This window comes from Myxine glutinosa, chromosome 1 (assembly GCF_964187855.1).
Source record: "Myxine glutinosa chromosome 1, kmMyxGlut1.1, whole genome shotgun sequence".
NCBI classification, from domain to species: Eukaryota; Metazoa; Chordata; class Myxini; order Myxiniformes; family Myxinidae; genus Myxine; species Myxine glutinosa.
The window spans coordinates 41190928-41207254 of record NC_136261.1 but is presented as its reverse complement, the minus strand read 5'-3'; the positions used below and the strand labels follow the sequence as shown (position 1 = coordinate 41207254).

The window sequence follows — 16327 nt, the reverse complement described above, 5'->3', positions numbered from 1 at the left end:
ATCACGTTGACATAAGTATTCCGACCCTTAACTCAGTACTTAGTTGAAGCACCTTTGGCAGCAATTACAGCCTCGAGTCTTATTGGGTATGACGCAGCAAGCTTTGCACACCTGGATTTGGGAATTTTCTGCCATTCTTCTCTGCAGATCCTCTCAAGTTCTGTCAGGTTGGATGGGGACCGCCGGTGGACAGCCATTTTCAGGTCTCTCCAGAGATGTTCAATTGGGTTCAAGTCAGGGCTCTGGCTGGGCCACTCAAGGACCTTCACAGAGTTGTCCCTAAGCCACTCTTGCGTTGGCTTGGCTGTGTGCTTAGTGTCATTGTCCTGTTGGAAGGTGAACCTTCAGCCCAGTCTGAGGTCCTGAGCGCTCTGTTTCAGGTTTTCATAAAGGATATCTCTGTACTTTGCTCCGTTTATTGTTCCCTCAACCCTGACCAGTCCCCCAGTCCCTGCTGCTGAAAAACACCCCCACAGCATAATGCTGCCACCACCATGCTTCATCGTTGGGATGGTATTGGGCAGGTGATGAGCGGTGCCTGGTTTCCTCTAGACATGACGCTTAGAATTGAGGCCAAACAGTTCAATCTTGGTTTCATCAGACCACAGAATCTTGTTTCTCACAGTTTGAGAGTACTTTAGGTGCTTTTTTGCAAACTCCAAGCAGGCTTTCATGTGTCTTTCACTGAGGAGAGGCTTCCGTCTGGCCACTCTGCCATAAAGCCCAGATCGGTGGAGTGTTGCAGTGATGGTTGTCCTTCTGGAAGTTTCTCCCATCTCCACACAGGGTCTCTGGAGCTCAGCCAGTGACCATCGGGTTCTTGGTCACCTATCTTACCAAGGCCCTTCTCCCCCGATTGCTCAGTTTGGCCGGTCGGCCAGCCTTAGGAAGAGTCCTGGTTGTTCCAAACTTCTTCCATTTAAGAATTATGGAGGCCACTGTGCTCTTGGGAACCTTCAATGCAGCAGAAATTTTTTTGTAGGCTTCCCCAGATCTGTGCCTCGACACAATCCTGTCTCTGAGCTCTGCAGGCAGTTCCTTCGACCTCATGGCTTGGTTTTTGCTCTGATATGCATTGTCAGCTGTGAGACCTTATATAGACAGGTGTGTGCCTTTCCAAATCATGTTTAATCAATTGAATTTACCACAGGTGGACTCCAATCCAGGTGTAGAAACATCTCAAATATGATCAAGAGAAATGGGAGGCACCTGAGCTAAATTTCAAGTGGCATAGCAAAGGGTATGAATACTTATGTCAATATGATATTTCAGTTTTTTCTTTTTAATAAATTTGCAAAACTTTCTAAAATCCTGTTTTCTCTTTGTCATTATGGGGTATTGAGTGTAGATTGATGAGGGAAAAAATGAATTTAAACGATTTCAGCATAAGGCTGCAACATAACAAAATGTGAAAAAAGTTAAGGGGTCTGAATACTTTCTGAGAGCACTGTATACTTGTGAGGTTGTGGAGTTTCTGAAGAAATTTGGGATGAGGAAGATGTTACCTTCTGTGAGCCACTTATCCATTACATTTTCCTCTTTGATAAGTTTGTTGAATGCTCGAGCATAGTGATTGTGGAGAGTATCTCGTTGCTTTGGCCAGAATTTTGGAATTTCATCCTGTCCACGGTTTTAAAAGTTTGACATTTGTATGCCTCCATCAACAAAGTCTTATGTTTTTGGGTTGTCTGTCCATACGTCCGTCCGCCCGTCTGTCCGTGATAGGTTTTCATTATCAGGATAACTTGAGAATTGCTGAAGGGATCTAAGTCAAACTTGGTGCAGGTATGTATAATGTAAAGATACAAAGAATAGATTGTGGGGTCAAGAGGTCAAAGATCAGAAGTCCTTCTTTTACTGCGCTAATTTGTGAACCAGTGATGGGATTTTGACCAAACTTGGTACAAGTATATACTATGATGAACAATTTAACGGATTTGATTTCTGCATCAAAGGTCAAAGGTCAGAGGTCATGTCAGGTAAAAATGTGATACTACAGAACAGCTGAAGGGATTTTAATCAAACTTGGTACAAGTATTATGATGATGTAATAATGTGGGCAGAGGCATATCAGTCAAAGTCGTGACGTCGTAGAGTGCCGTTCTAGTTGTTTTTCTTCATCAATTATCACTGGGAACATATTTGCATCTATTGCAGGAAGTAGAAGTGTGTGTGTGTTCATTTGTTTGTTCCACAAATTCAACATATTTACATGCATGATAGTTGGAAGCCCCCTCATAGGAATAAAATGTCCATAAAATTGGATGAAGAATCCAAAAAGTTATCTTCAGCTATCAGGTGAACAGATTGTTAACTAACCCCAACACATATGCAGTGCTAACCCCCAATCCCAACTCTTTTACTCATACCAGCAGTAACCTATGCCCGAACTGACCCGAACCTGAACATTGCACAGTTAGGTCCCTTCATGCTTATTCAGTGTCACCGCAGTAGGCATTGCACTCACTCAGCACGTTTAGATTGATCAATAATTGAAAGGGGAACTACGCTGCGGTGCTGTAATGGAGCACAGTGCAGCGTCTGACTGCGGTAACGTGAGCCACCTAGTCCCAGCCACCTTCGATTGAGATGTACATCCATGGTGCGTGCAACCATTCCAATTTGCTACTTATAAAATGTAAGTGTCAAAAAAACAAACATGAATCAACACACACCATACACCAGAACAACAAAAATTACTCAACAATCGTGTCAACACCACAAGCGAACTTGTCAAACTATAACAACGGCAAACAGTCGACATGTTAATGCACGTGGTTGCAATTATGCGTCGTTTAGCATAGCTCCTCAAAGTCCACCCCTTCCCGCTTCTCTCCGTCATCTTATCCTTCCACGCACAGGCTTTATTGATGGACCCCTGAACGATGTGCAAACGGGGGGGACTCCATGATCACAGAATATAGATGAAGTGACCAGTGGGATTATTGACCAATAATTGAGTTGGCCATGCAGATTTACGCTACATTGCACCATCCATCACTCTCGGTGCGATTCCTCAATTTCTAACCTTTTCCCGCTTTTCCCTAAAACCTTCCCACGGGTTTTCTTTGCACAATCCTGGCCTATGCAAACAGGGCGTTGTTTTCCTGCCTCCAGCCTCATCCTGATGACTTGAGATGCTTCATATACCGTATTTTGCAAAGACAGGTTTCGGAAAGCTTCCACAAACATTTGAACATGAGAAAAGCAAAAATGAAAACGTCGTGTGGATCATAACGAACCTTGCACAGTCGGAAGCATGGCTTGTGATGGTATTGCAAAGTGTTGGCAATCAATGGTCTTGCACACTTTGTTTTTTTTTGTGATTTTTGCAAACTATAGATTGTGGCTAAGTTTTCACAAAAATTGGTGAAATCGCACCCCACATCTAGGTTTTGTCGAATGAGAGAGAGCAGAAAATCATTTTGGGTTTAAAGTAGAGCCACTTAGTGCAATGATGACAAATGGATGGAATGCACAGAATGTGGATCGAGGTATATTGTAACCACCATGGGAAGCAAGAGGCTGACGATTCTGATATTAACGCATCGACGGAGCAAAATGGGGTGCCAGCGACGAGTCAATGCACCTCATTCGCTCCGACAAAGGATTAATGCCCCAAAACATCAGCTTCCCCTTGCGTCCCATGGCGGTTAGTTTTTGTTGTTGATTCTGTCTATTGTTCTACAAGTCCACCGATGCAGATCGATACCAACCTTCGCTGGGAAGACTTCACGAGTAAGGATAATGATTTGCGGTGAAAATAGTCACGTGTAAAAAAAACTTTTGTGCTTGTATCATCATTTTTGTGTATCACAATTTCATTCCCTCGTGATGATTTATTTATTTATTTATTTATGTATTTATGCACTTGTTATGCATAAACTGCATTAAAGCATCAATTGATATTTGAACCTACATTGCATATATACCAATCTGCAGCCTGCTACACCATCTTCTATTGATCATATTGAATATGAGAGAAAGTACAGAAAAACTAAGCGACGCATCCAATTAAGAATAAGAATGCAAATTATGTGGCACATCTGGAATATCACTGTCGATGCAAGGTGTACTCAAACCCCGTGAATTTCGTGAAGGTATTAATCCATCATTTCCGATGTCAAATATATTGGAAAGGATGTGCTCGATGATTGTTCATCATTGGTTTTTGGACAATCTATACTATCACTTTGATTTGTGATCTTCATATTTGTGTACCGAGTATCTCATTGCCTAGACTGTACAATACCCAGATATTATTGCTTTCAAAAGGAATTAAAAGAAGTTGAGGCAATCTGGCTTCGCAAAACAAACCTGTCCTAGATAGAACGATCCATATTCAACGCTGAAAGCACCACCGACTAGCAGCTGCCCAGAAGGCCAGGCTCTGGTCCAACTTTTTGAGCACTAAGTAATCTTCATCCAGGGTCTCTGCAGACATAATTTGCTCTGCCTTATGTCCCCAAAGCAGAGGGGCATCACTGACTGCAATAAGCGGATGACGATATCTAACATCATAATATTGCAAATATATGAAAGCAAAACTGTCGGGTTGAATAATGTCCCCCTTAGAGTTGTTTAATACATTTAATCAGCTATGTGGCCTGAATGATTGTACAGGAAACACAACGTTTTTAGGCAATGTGCTGTTTTGCTGTGTAATCTGTTGCAGTGGAGCAGTGGAGCACATACAGAGATACATGTTGATAGGAAATGATACCAGGAATGGAACAAATATATTTTGAGGGTGCTCTTTCATACAGCATTGATTATCCTTGGATAGCGGTTACAGCAACTCATGAACTTTTGGAGTTTGAACTATGGGTTTCCTCACCTACACTTTGGAAGGTCTGGCATAAATCAGATGGATTTTAAACCCCTGCTCTGTCATTAGGCTAATGCACAACCAGGGTATAACCTGGACCCCCATATCAGGCCTTGCTTTGCAACAAACATGCTCATCATTTCCAGGTGCCAGGCCTTTCCATTTCACTTTCACGGGGAAATGTAAGAACGTGTGGTCTGTAAGGGAGTGCCTCCCAGATTCTAACCCTCCTCCCAAATGGAACGTGACCACTTTGTCTCTTTCCCCCTGCCTCATGTTTCTCAGAATCCAAATCGCTCAATTTCCCCTTGGGGTTTGTAGGAGCAGGAAGGAGATTTGCTTTTAAAACGCAACGTTTTACGACCAACATCCTTGAGATTGAAAAATGATTGCTCTGATACACTCCCTTCCTTGTCGCATCACAGCAAAATATAACCACAACATGGAAGGAAAGTTAAAATGAAAAGTTATTGTGTCACCACCATGCATGCTGAAGCAAAATCACAAAATTCAAAAAAAACCATGTATGAGCGAACGACATCCTCTTCCTGAGAAGGGAACCTAACTATGGAAGCATTTCTGGCTTAATTGTAGTAATTGGAGCAGAGAGGATTCCTCCCAAGAATCCACCTGGAAAGTCATACTGTGATGATTGTTACGTGCTCCTCCCCGACCCCCTGGTCGCGAAGTACCTCCGAGCCCCGAGAGGAGCCACGGCAGAAAAATATGTTATTCTGTGTCACCAATCAATAGTGAAACCACACCAATGATTATAAACGAACAAATATTGTATTGAAAATCACACAAGAATAACGGTACAACCAATGGCAATCAAAAGTACACTCAATATATCTTATGATGGTACCATCAGCTAAAGTAAGATAACTCACTGCGCTCAAAGTGAGTGAAAAAGAACACTCCTCAATGTCTCTATAACTCAAAGGTGATCCCCTCCAGCGAGTGTCAGAGTGAGATCGAATCGAGACCCAAACCCCGTTGATGATGACGAGGCGTAAGCTTAGGCAAAGCGTAGAACGTCACGTGGTCCAAAACCAAAGGCGCCCTCCAGATGTGCACGTTAACAGTTCAGTCAGAGAACCGCAACGTAATCTTCAAACGCAGCGATTGCGCACACACATCCCCGACAGACGACAGGATGGTGAGAAAAGCTGACGCTTAGCAAAACCTTTTTCGGTGAACGAAGCGCGAGGGTTAAAATGGCCGATGGCTCTTACTTGAGACGAAGTGACCCGGCGAGGTTTCTTCAGAATCTCAATGCCTAAACCTGACCGCAGGTTTCTCAATCCTCCAGCAATAACACCTATCGCAGGAAATTCCTTTCAAGGAAACTCAAAGTTCACTCTCGACTTTCGTTCGATAACGCTCGCTACGGAGCTGGAAGCCACGCGTCTTGTCCGACTTTACTTGCCACGCCTTCTTCTTCCTCTCCCTCGTCGTCTTCCGGTTCTCGATCCGGTTTCCTGTTTCATTTAAAATATTAACCCTTTTTGCCTTTTAACAACAATAACCTTACCTTTTAACAACAATAATCGCCGTTTCCTTCAAACCCCAATAATAATAATACATAACCAGAAATGTTTCAAGTGGATGAAAACCACAACAACGAAAGTGACGAATCCGTAACATGATTTATATACAGGAACATCTCTAAACTTGAATGGTGACCGTGAACCCCATATACCACAACAGCACTTGCTGTTGCTGCAAAGGTCCTGACCAAAGGCCCTGCCACACATCCACCCTGTTTAGGCATCCATTATGCGTTTACAACGTGTGGTCTGTAAATTGCAGAAGGTTTTAAAATTGCAGCTGGGAAAGAAGATATTTAAGTTAAAGTGCAACTTTGGGCTTCATTAACATCCGTGAAAGACACACGCACATTATATGTGCCATTCGGCAGAGTACCCATCCAAAGTGATGGGAAAAGCTAGCAAAAGTATACCCCTCCCCTTCTCCACTACCCTCCCCTCCCTCTCTCTCTCTCTCTCTCTCTCTCTCTCTGCCCTACTCCACTCCCTCTCTCCCACTTCCCTGTCTCCCCCCACTCCACTCGGATGGCAGGTCTAAGAAGAGTCTGCGTAGATTAATATTCTTTCCATTTCATAATGATAGAGCTCACTGTGCTCTTGGGAACTTTCAACACTCCAGAAATTGTTTTATACTCTTCCCAAGATCTGTGCCTCCTCACAATTCTATGTCGTAGTTCTACGGACAGTTCCTTGGACTTTCTGGTGGAGTTTCTGCTCTGACATGCACTGTCTACTGTGGGACCTTGTATAGAAAGGTGTGTTTCTTTCTAAATCATGTCCATTCAATTTAACTGGCCATAGATGGACTCCAATCAAGTTGTAGAGACATCGCAAGGACAGTCAATGGAAATTGGATGCACAGGAGCTCAATTTGGAGTCTCATAGCAAAGAGTTTCAATACTTATTGACTCAATATATTTCACCTTTTCGTTTTTAGTTAATTTGTAGAAAATTCTATTATGAAATTGTACTTTGACATAATGGTGTATTATGTGCAGATCAGTGACAAAAATTAATTTCAATCAATTTCAAATTCAGGCTGTAACCCAACAAAATATGAAAACGTTACGGGGTATGAATACGTTCTGTCGGCACTGTATATGGCAGGTATACCACCGTTTGGTCAGAATCCAGAAAGCCAAGGCTGGTGTGGCATTCAGATTCCCATGTACAATTAAGGCCAATTATCTGAATATCTAAAACATATAGCAGAAATTATAAATCCTTGTTTATTAACAATTTAACAAAGGTTGGCACATCTTGGTTTTTGAGTATGTCATTTGTATAACTCTTTGAAGTCTCATCATGAAGTGCAATGCCTGCAAACGTATTTACTCTTTACCTTCTGACCTTTCATCATGTCTAAGTTACTTTTGCACGTTAAGGTGAATAACTTGTGGGATTTGCAATCCGACAAAGTTAGGTATGTGCTCGATAAATAAATTTCTTTATAAGCCTCTGTAAAGCAAGTATTTGGGGATGAGCAGGAAAGCTACAATTGTCATGTGATGGAGATCTCTCATAAGTTCTGCTCATTGCAGCAGAAAGACCACTTGCTCTCCTCTCCTAACGGGCATTTGTGTTCACTCCAACAGATTTGTGGATTAGTGTGTTGATTTGAGTGTTTGTAAGTTAAAAAAAACCTGTAGCTCTCCCTCTGGTTATGCGGACTCGTTATAGGACGTGTGCAACAAGCCGCCTGACCCGGTTAGAATATGCTGGGATGGAATGGCAGAAAGAAGTTGATTTGGGGCAGACGTCGGTAAAGTGAGAGGTAATTTCTACTTGTTTCCAGATATTCAGGGAGTAAGGTTTAATGGAAGTTTCACAGGAAATGGCGCTTGACAGTCTCTCCACCAACGACACACACCTTCGCTCTCTCATTTGAACCTGAAGTTTTAAAAGTATCTTTGATTGCTTAAGGCTAACCCCCGCTCTAGCAGGGAAAATGGCCTTTAAAATGCATGTTGTTGTTGTTGTTGTTGATTGCTTTCCTTACATTGAAAGTGCACACCGACTCTTTTATGAAGCCCATATTATTGTGATGTCATTCTGAGGAAAGATGTTCTCTGTCTCTGTCTCTATCTCTATCTCTATCTCTCTCTCCCTCTCCCCCTCTCCCCCCCTCCTTCTCCTTCTCCTACTCCTCCTCATTCTCCTTCTCCTCCTCCTTCTTCTCCTTCTCCTTCTCCTTCTCCTTCTCCCTCTTGCTCCAGGCGTTGAGATAAGGCGCTGCTTGCAGCCTATTTGAATGGCAAATGTTCTGAATCAGGTGTTTGAGCATCCCTGTGCATTGTTTCAGTGGGCATGACACTTGGAATGTGTAAATTATGTTCATTCATCCAGGAAGGAGGGTTTATGGTTGGGAGTGGGGAAGGAAGTGGGAACAGCAGTGCATTTCCATGAAACATCCCTAATGCGGTTTGATTTTTTTTTTTTTAAACGGTGCTTGTCATTCAAACACAAGTCTTTCTGCAGGTTATTTACCTGCTAACATTGAGGAAGTTCCTGGGGTTGTAAATCGATCACAAGGACACGATAATCATATGAACTGCACTAATAAGGAAACATAAGGTGCAGAGAGTAAGAGCATTATATAACAAAAAAAATAGCCCCCGCCCCCCAAGTGGGCTGACAGTCATCTCTTGAGGTTGTAGTTCAGACCTCTGCAGATTTGGGGGAACCCCCCTCTGGGAGCTTCCTTATCAGGAATCGAAAAATTGTCAGACTGAATGATCATGTGGACCATGGAATATAAGGGCTGTATTGGGTTTCCCGGTGTGTACCCCGGTTTACAATAGGTACACCATATCCCTGCGCATCGTAAGAGGCGACTAAGGGTTGGCGTCAGGAAGGGCATCCGGCCATAAAAACATTGCCTCAAACAGGGAACCATGATTGTCATGGGGCCCACAAGGCTAACCCCCGCTCTAGCGGGGAAAATGGCCTTAAAAACGATCATTCATTCATTGGGTTTCAGAGCAATTAGTTGGTAAATAAGGGATGAGGAGGGATCCGAAGTTTGGGGTTAACCCTCCCCAGGAGCTCCCATGATTTGAAACAAAAAAAAAATACGAAATCACAAAATGTAAGACCAGGCGATCTTGTGGACCATTGAATAAAAAAAAACACCTTTAGAGGCCATTTTTCCCCGCAAGCGGGGGTTGGCCTTTTTCGGGAACTGTGGTTGTTGTTGTTTTTCGGTCCCCTTTTTGAAGCAATGTTTTACGGCCGGATGCCCTTCCTGACGCCAACCCTTTTTGCCGCCTTCAACGACAAGCAGGGAATTACCAGTGAACTGGTACTCAATTGTCAGACTGAATAGAAGGGCGGTATTGGGTTTCAGAGCAATCAGTTGGTAAATTAGGGATGAGTAGGGATCCAAAGCTTCAGGGTGCACCCCCCCTTAAGGTAGGGTTACATCTACAGTTAAGGTGGCTGGCTTGAGATCTTAGGGTCTTAAGTTTGAGGCCCTGTCATCCCGTTAAATATCACCGGGTGGACCAGCCTATCATCCTTCCGAGGTCGGCAAATGAGTACCAGATTACTGGTAACAGTGGCACTGCATCAGTGGCACAGCTGCGCTTCCAGAAATGATGCAACTAAACAGCCACAGGCTGCCAACGAAAACAACAACATCCATACACCCGATTATGCCACTTAGTTTCTTGGCATGGGTTTTGAATGCCATACATTTAATTCTTCACTCACATTAGGTCATAGATAAGATACATTAAATTGGATTTTTGGATAAGGATTTTAATTCAACCAATTATGCCTGGATACCACTTCACTGATGTCATTGGTATCACCTTTTATATCTCATGGGGTGTTGATGACATATGCCAAGTTTCAATTTTTTTTCATTGGGCAATTTTGGAGAAGTGATGGCCAAATTTTTTCCTTTAATCTAATATGGCTGCCATACCATGTGACCTATTATGTCAGCATTAGCAATAATATGGTCTCCATGTGGAGTCCTTCCTATGTTTAAATTTTTGCCAAGATCGGACAAGCGGTTGCAGATAAAACCATTTTTAAAGTGAAAATATATAGAGACAGACAGGGGCATTGCAATAAATAGTCTCGCATTCCCTTTGGGGTGAGACTAATAAGAGTTGAGAAAATCAATTGAAGGTGTTCAGAAAAAAGCCCTTTATTTATTTGTTATTATCTCGTGTTTGGATGAAGGTTTGTTGAGCGACATGAACCTGTCTGTGTGAGGCATTTTTGCTTTTCAAAATGCCTTTTCAATGTTTGACCTTCCTTGAATTGATTAAATCTGGCCTGGTTGTTGGCTGTGAGAAATTGAAGTGCTCTTTATCAATAATGGATTTTGTGAAATTGTATTTTCGTTTTGTAATATTGGCGTGACTAATCTCTTGCCCCCCCCCCCTCCCCATCCCCCTAATTCCCCCAACAAGTTGAAGATCTGGGCTCGTGGAAGTGCAAGTTAGCATACTGCTTCAGTAGTTCCCATAGTGTTCTCATAGTTGGAGTGAACTCGTTAACCTGAAAGTATGAAGGTTCGGTTAGATTGGGTTAATGGGGGTAGAAGGGATCCACTCGTTGGGATGGAGGATGTCATGACATGATGGTGTATCGCCTGGAGGGAAGAGCACAATTGAAGCTCCTCCAGAAGTCGGTTCCACAGACAGGAAAAAAGCAGAACAAAAGAGATGAGTTCTGGAATTTGGGAATTTAACCATAATGGGGTTACTGGAAGAACATTTGTGTCATGGCAGAGCTGGGGAAGGTCAGAGCACTGAGAGAATAGAGGGGGCTAGACTGAAGGAACGGTGTTAAAGATGGAGAGGTCAACTACCTGTCTGTGATGTTAGTACAGGTCTTGATTTTCCACCTCATCAGGGGAGATTCCAACAATGTTGAGATTTATATTTCACAGAATCCATTAGACAGATGTTATGCTGGGGTTCTGGGCCAAAAGGAAGAGCAGTACTCCAATAGGAAATGTGAAAAGGCCTTGTAGGCTGTACATGGTTCCGATATTACAATGATTGACTTGGAACGATGGAGGATGCCTAGAGTGCGTGGCTCACTTTTGAACCCAGCTTTGCTACATTGTCAGCCCAGGAGAGGTTGTGGCTGATGGCTAGGCCCGTAATTACAAGAGACTGAATCTCTTTCATTGGTTGACCATGGAAATAGATAGGTTGATTTGATTGACCATTATTGCAGAAGAACATAGCTCGATGGGAGATTTCCTGGTATTGAAAGAGGTTCTATTTGTGAGACCAACATCTAATAAATTCAAGAACAGCAGATTGTGATGTAGCTGCCGTCTGCCGGTTGGTAGGATGAAGTGCCGAAGGACACACTGTCGAGTTGTCTGCAAAAAGGAAAGTGCTTTCCAGACCATCGGACAAGTTATTTATGTCGATGATCAGTAATACTGGGTCCAACACTGCCCTCCCAGATGGGCTGATACCTCAGCATTACGTGTGTGTCTCCTTGGTTTTGTTGAATCTCCCACGATGAGACCGAAGCATAAGGCTTGTTGCTCTCACATCGCAGACAGTCCTGGTGATCTTTATTCATTTATTTTATGACTATATTTTCTTCCTTCCTTTCTCTCCTCTTTTCTTGTTCATTCATTATTTTGTGTGTTTCCATCAGTTGTCCCATTATAACCACACTCTCAGTTTGTTGCCTTTGTACCTTGTATTACCACCCTCTTTCCATGGACCTTGATTTTGTATCCAAATATAAAAGTGACTTGGGGAGCTCCATCCTCTACTGGGGTGAGATTAGAAGTCAGAAAGCCAGGTAGGAAAGTGGGCCTTGCATGCTGCAGGCAATGAACTCACCAAACAGAGCAACATTGGCATATTGCATTTGATGGCTGAGATGTGTCCAGAGAGACGGTTCCGACATGTTGTTTGAGATGTATTACCTCCAACCATTGCTGAGAGAAGAGCATCAGCATTTCCATATTTGGGTGGGTGACCTAGTAGCGTGTCCAGGCTGTTTTAAAAGGGGAAAGCAATGATGGATTAATCAGCAGCGATGATGGATTCCACGAATTTGCTTGTATTTGGAACTATGTGAATCCTCAATGACAGCATTTTAAATCCATCCCATTTCATAGAAAATCCCTGAGAAAGTAAGTGTCGTAAAGGTTAAAGGAATGGATCCTGAAAGAAAAGTTGCCGTGCCAGGAAAGCTCAGGTGAGATGCGGATTGCTTCCAGGGAAGAGCAAGCCCACCTCATATTTTACCTTTTAACAGTCCTTGTGTGTGGATCGGCCGAGCTGCTCATAGATTTGCGCAACGTTTCACTTCCAAATGAATATCTGATAGCAACAATAATTAGTTTGGGAACAAGATGTTATCCGTCGTAAATCAAAAAGACATGTTCGTTTGGTCAAACAGAAAATGTGACGTGGCTTACTTTAGACATCTTGTTTTATTCTTATTGCATTAACACGATGTCTGGAACTTGCAGTTATGGAAAGTGTGCCAAGAAATCTGCCCCATGCTTGATAAATGCATCGGTAGATTTATTGGACCTCTCGTGTGTGGTCTAATGTTCTTCTTGGATGCTTGTTTTTTTATTTCCTGCAAATTATATTCTGATGATTTATTGCACTTAACAAGAACTGAGGAAGCCTCATTTGCTGTAGCTGTGTCTGTGTGGTTGTGCGTGACCAGGCTTTAGATCCATGAGCAAGGTCGGGGAAGGTAGGAAAAGGCCCCACATCTTGGAATTTGATGGCGGAAGCAACTGCAAGCTCAATCCGGACTGTGTTGCTGCCACTGTCGTGGTAGGAAAGGAGAACCAGCAACCTCGCACAAAACGGCCCGCCACAGGGACTGGACTTAGCCGAGGGCAGAAAAGTTGCCGTGCAAGGAAAGCTCCGGTGAGACACGGATTGCTTCCAGGGCAGAGCAAGCTGACCTCATATTTTACCTTTTAACAGTCCTCGTGTGTCGATCGGCCGAGCTGCTCATAGATTGGCGCAACGTTTCACTTCCAAATGAATATCTGATAGCAATGCATATATGTCAGCACGATTTGCTTAATTGGAGAATTCATCTCCTCTCCTCATGTCCTAATGTTAAATTTGTTAACGAAGGTGAAACATCTTCCCTCCAACGTTTTTAAAATCTCCTTTTCTCTATCATCATTCACCCCTTTCAATCAACCATGCACTTTTACTCAAATGTTGTGATGCACTTTTTAGTCTTCAATTGATTTTTAAAAGTGCTGTTGAAGACTCATTAAATATTTGTATTTGATGTCATCCTCCTTTTATGCAGCGTGGTGTTGGCTTAGCAGTTAGGGTACTGGCTTGGGATCCTAGGATCCTGGGTTAGAATCCCGGTCGATCGCTGAATTAACGCCAGGGGGGTTGACTCAGCCTGTCATCCTTCCGAGGTCGGCAAATTGAGTACCAGCTTGCTGGGGTGAATGATCCCGGTGTGTACCCCAGTTTAGAATAGGTACACCGTATCCCTGCGCATCGTAAGAGCGTGACCAAGGGTTGGCGTCAGGAAGGGCATCCGGCCATAAAAACATTGCCTCAAACAGGGAACCATGATTGTCATGGGGCCCGCAAGGCTAACCCCCGCTCTAGCGGGGAAAATGGCCTTAAAACGATCATTCATTATTCATCCTCCTTTTATGCAGCGTGGTTTTTCAGTTTTCTTTTTCATTTTTTTTTTTTCCAGTTTTTTTGCCCATCTTGGTTTAAGTGCATCTCTTGTCTGTATCCTCATGTGCCGCGCTCCTGTTGCATGTGTGCGCGGGCCTAGCGGCGTTGCCCCTGCGGTGCTCGCATGCCGACCTCAGTGACGCACCGTGTGAATCCACCGCTGGAATTTTGCTGTGTTGACTTGTGTGCGATGTCCGTGAATGAAGAAATGCACTTTTGGATCGTTCATACTTCAGTCATACTTTGGGAGAACGAACTTCATTCCTCTCCGTTAGTGTTGCTGGATGTCCTGCCTCATGTTGCATTTACCTAAGTATCGTTTACTTTAAAGGATGCTTCCATAACAGGAAACTTTATAACCTAATTTACTTTCTCACTTTGGCTTTCCTTTCAATGTGTTGTAGAATATGCAGAACCCATGTAAAGTAATAAAAATAAACTCTTTAACTTTCAAAATCTTTGTAACGTTCATAAATATGTTCCCAAAAGGCGAATGCATGTGCTTTGGCATTTCCTTTCAAAACGCACATTTTAAATTGTATTCTGATAATCCCATAGGATGTCATTCATTCAACTGGGATGTCCATATACATAAACTAGTCTAAAAAATGTCCTAAACAGGAAAGGGTTGATGTTGGTTTAGAGAGTAGCTAACAGTATTGCCATCACATAACAATCCCTACATCACTGCCTCCAGACTATTGTCTCAGGCTAGGCCTAGCTAAAAGTATTGGAAGCTCCTATATTTCATTTCTGCATAAGTATAAGAAGCTCCTATATAATTTCAGGGACTTCTTGCAGCTTCAGTTGTCTTTCCTACTTTTCTTTTTTTATCAACTTAGAGTAACCAATCACAAATGGAGATAATTATTGAATGCTGTTATTAGAGATGTTCATGCAGTTTGTAAGAAGTTAATGATCATGTAATGATATTATCACATTGTACTTGGGCTGCTAATTTGTACAGTCTCAGTATGTGGCTACACTACAAGAGTAATCAAGTACTGTAGCGGCTACCGCTGGGTTTTCACAATCGCCTTGCACCTATCAAGGACGCGGAGCGATCACCATGCCGGGCTCGTCCAGGACGCCCGGGCAGGCCCGCGCTCAACTTGCCAGGCCTCGGTCGGGACGCCCGGGCAGGCTCGCCCTCAACTTGCCAGGCCGCAGCAAGGACGCTCGGCCACGCCCCCTCTCGCCTTTCCTGGGCAAACGCTCCGGGATAATGTGTGTATATATATTGCTGCCCGATAAACGGGCTTTTCAGAGTACCTGAGTGTTTTGTTTGAATAAAGCAACTCGGACGAATTCCAGCTTTTTGTCGCGTCCATTCTTCCGATCGACGTGGGAGCCCGAGCTCCTTCATTGGTGACCTACCGACATGGACATGGCAGTGGCCCTTAAACTGCCTACCTTCTGGGAGGCTCACGCGGTGGTTTGGTTCGCACAGGCGGACTCCCTGTTCGCCCTGCGAGGCATCACGGCCGACGACACCCGCTTCCACCATGTGGTAGCAGCGCTCAGTTCAGCCACCGCGGCCCGCGCCCTGAGCCTCTTCGAGAGCCCGCCAGCCGCTGACAAACACGGCGCGATTAAAAAGCTCCTCCTCGACGCTTTTGCCCTCCCATCGGCGGAACGCGCACGGCGCCTGCTCGACCAGCCCGAGCTCGGCGACACGCGCCCTTCCAAGCGAATGGACTACATGCTTTCGCTGCTCGGCGAGCACTCTCCGGCATTCCTGTTCCGGGAGCTGTTCCTCCGTCAGCTGCCTAGCCCGGTACGCCTCGCCCTGGCAAGCACGACGATCACGGATCCCCGTGCCCTTGCCAGGGAAGCCGACAAGATCTCCGCCGCAGGCCAGCGCATCGCAGCAGCGACCTGGGGCCCACCACCGTCCGACGCAACACCCATGGCGCCCGAGCACCCAGCACGGTCGACGACCGAACTGCCGACGCAATTGGCGGCCGCTACACCGAGTCGACCACCTCCAGCACGACGACCGGGGCCTCCACCTGACCAAGCGTGGTGTTACTATCATGCCAGGTTCGGACAGAAGGCCCGGACATGCCGTCCCCGTGCACCTTCGGCAGGCCGGGAAACGGCCGGGCCGGCGTTCATTACCAGCCATGAGCGCCGGCCACACGGGCAACTTACTGTTCATCACGGATAAAGTGTCCGGACGGCGCTTCCTGTGCGACACCGGCGCCCAACTGAGCGTCATACCCGCCTCTGACCAGGACAGGCAGTCCGCGGTTTGCGGCCCCTCCTTGGTT

General features: G+C 44.5%; 1 long non-coding RNA gene across 1 annotated transcript; it reads left to right on the top strand.

Annotated features, from left to right (window-relative positions):
- The first annotated feature begins 2516 nt into the window (after window positions 1-2516).
- LOC144889963 (uncharacterized) lies at window positions 2517-15367 on the top strand. The gene is made up of 2 exons (XR_013622181.1): window positions 2517-2638; window positions 13051-15367. It is a non-coding gene; the product is annotated as an uncharacterized LOC144889963 (long non-coding RNA).
- The last annotated feature ends 960 nt before the right edge of the window (window positions 15368-16327 follow it).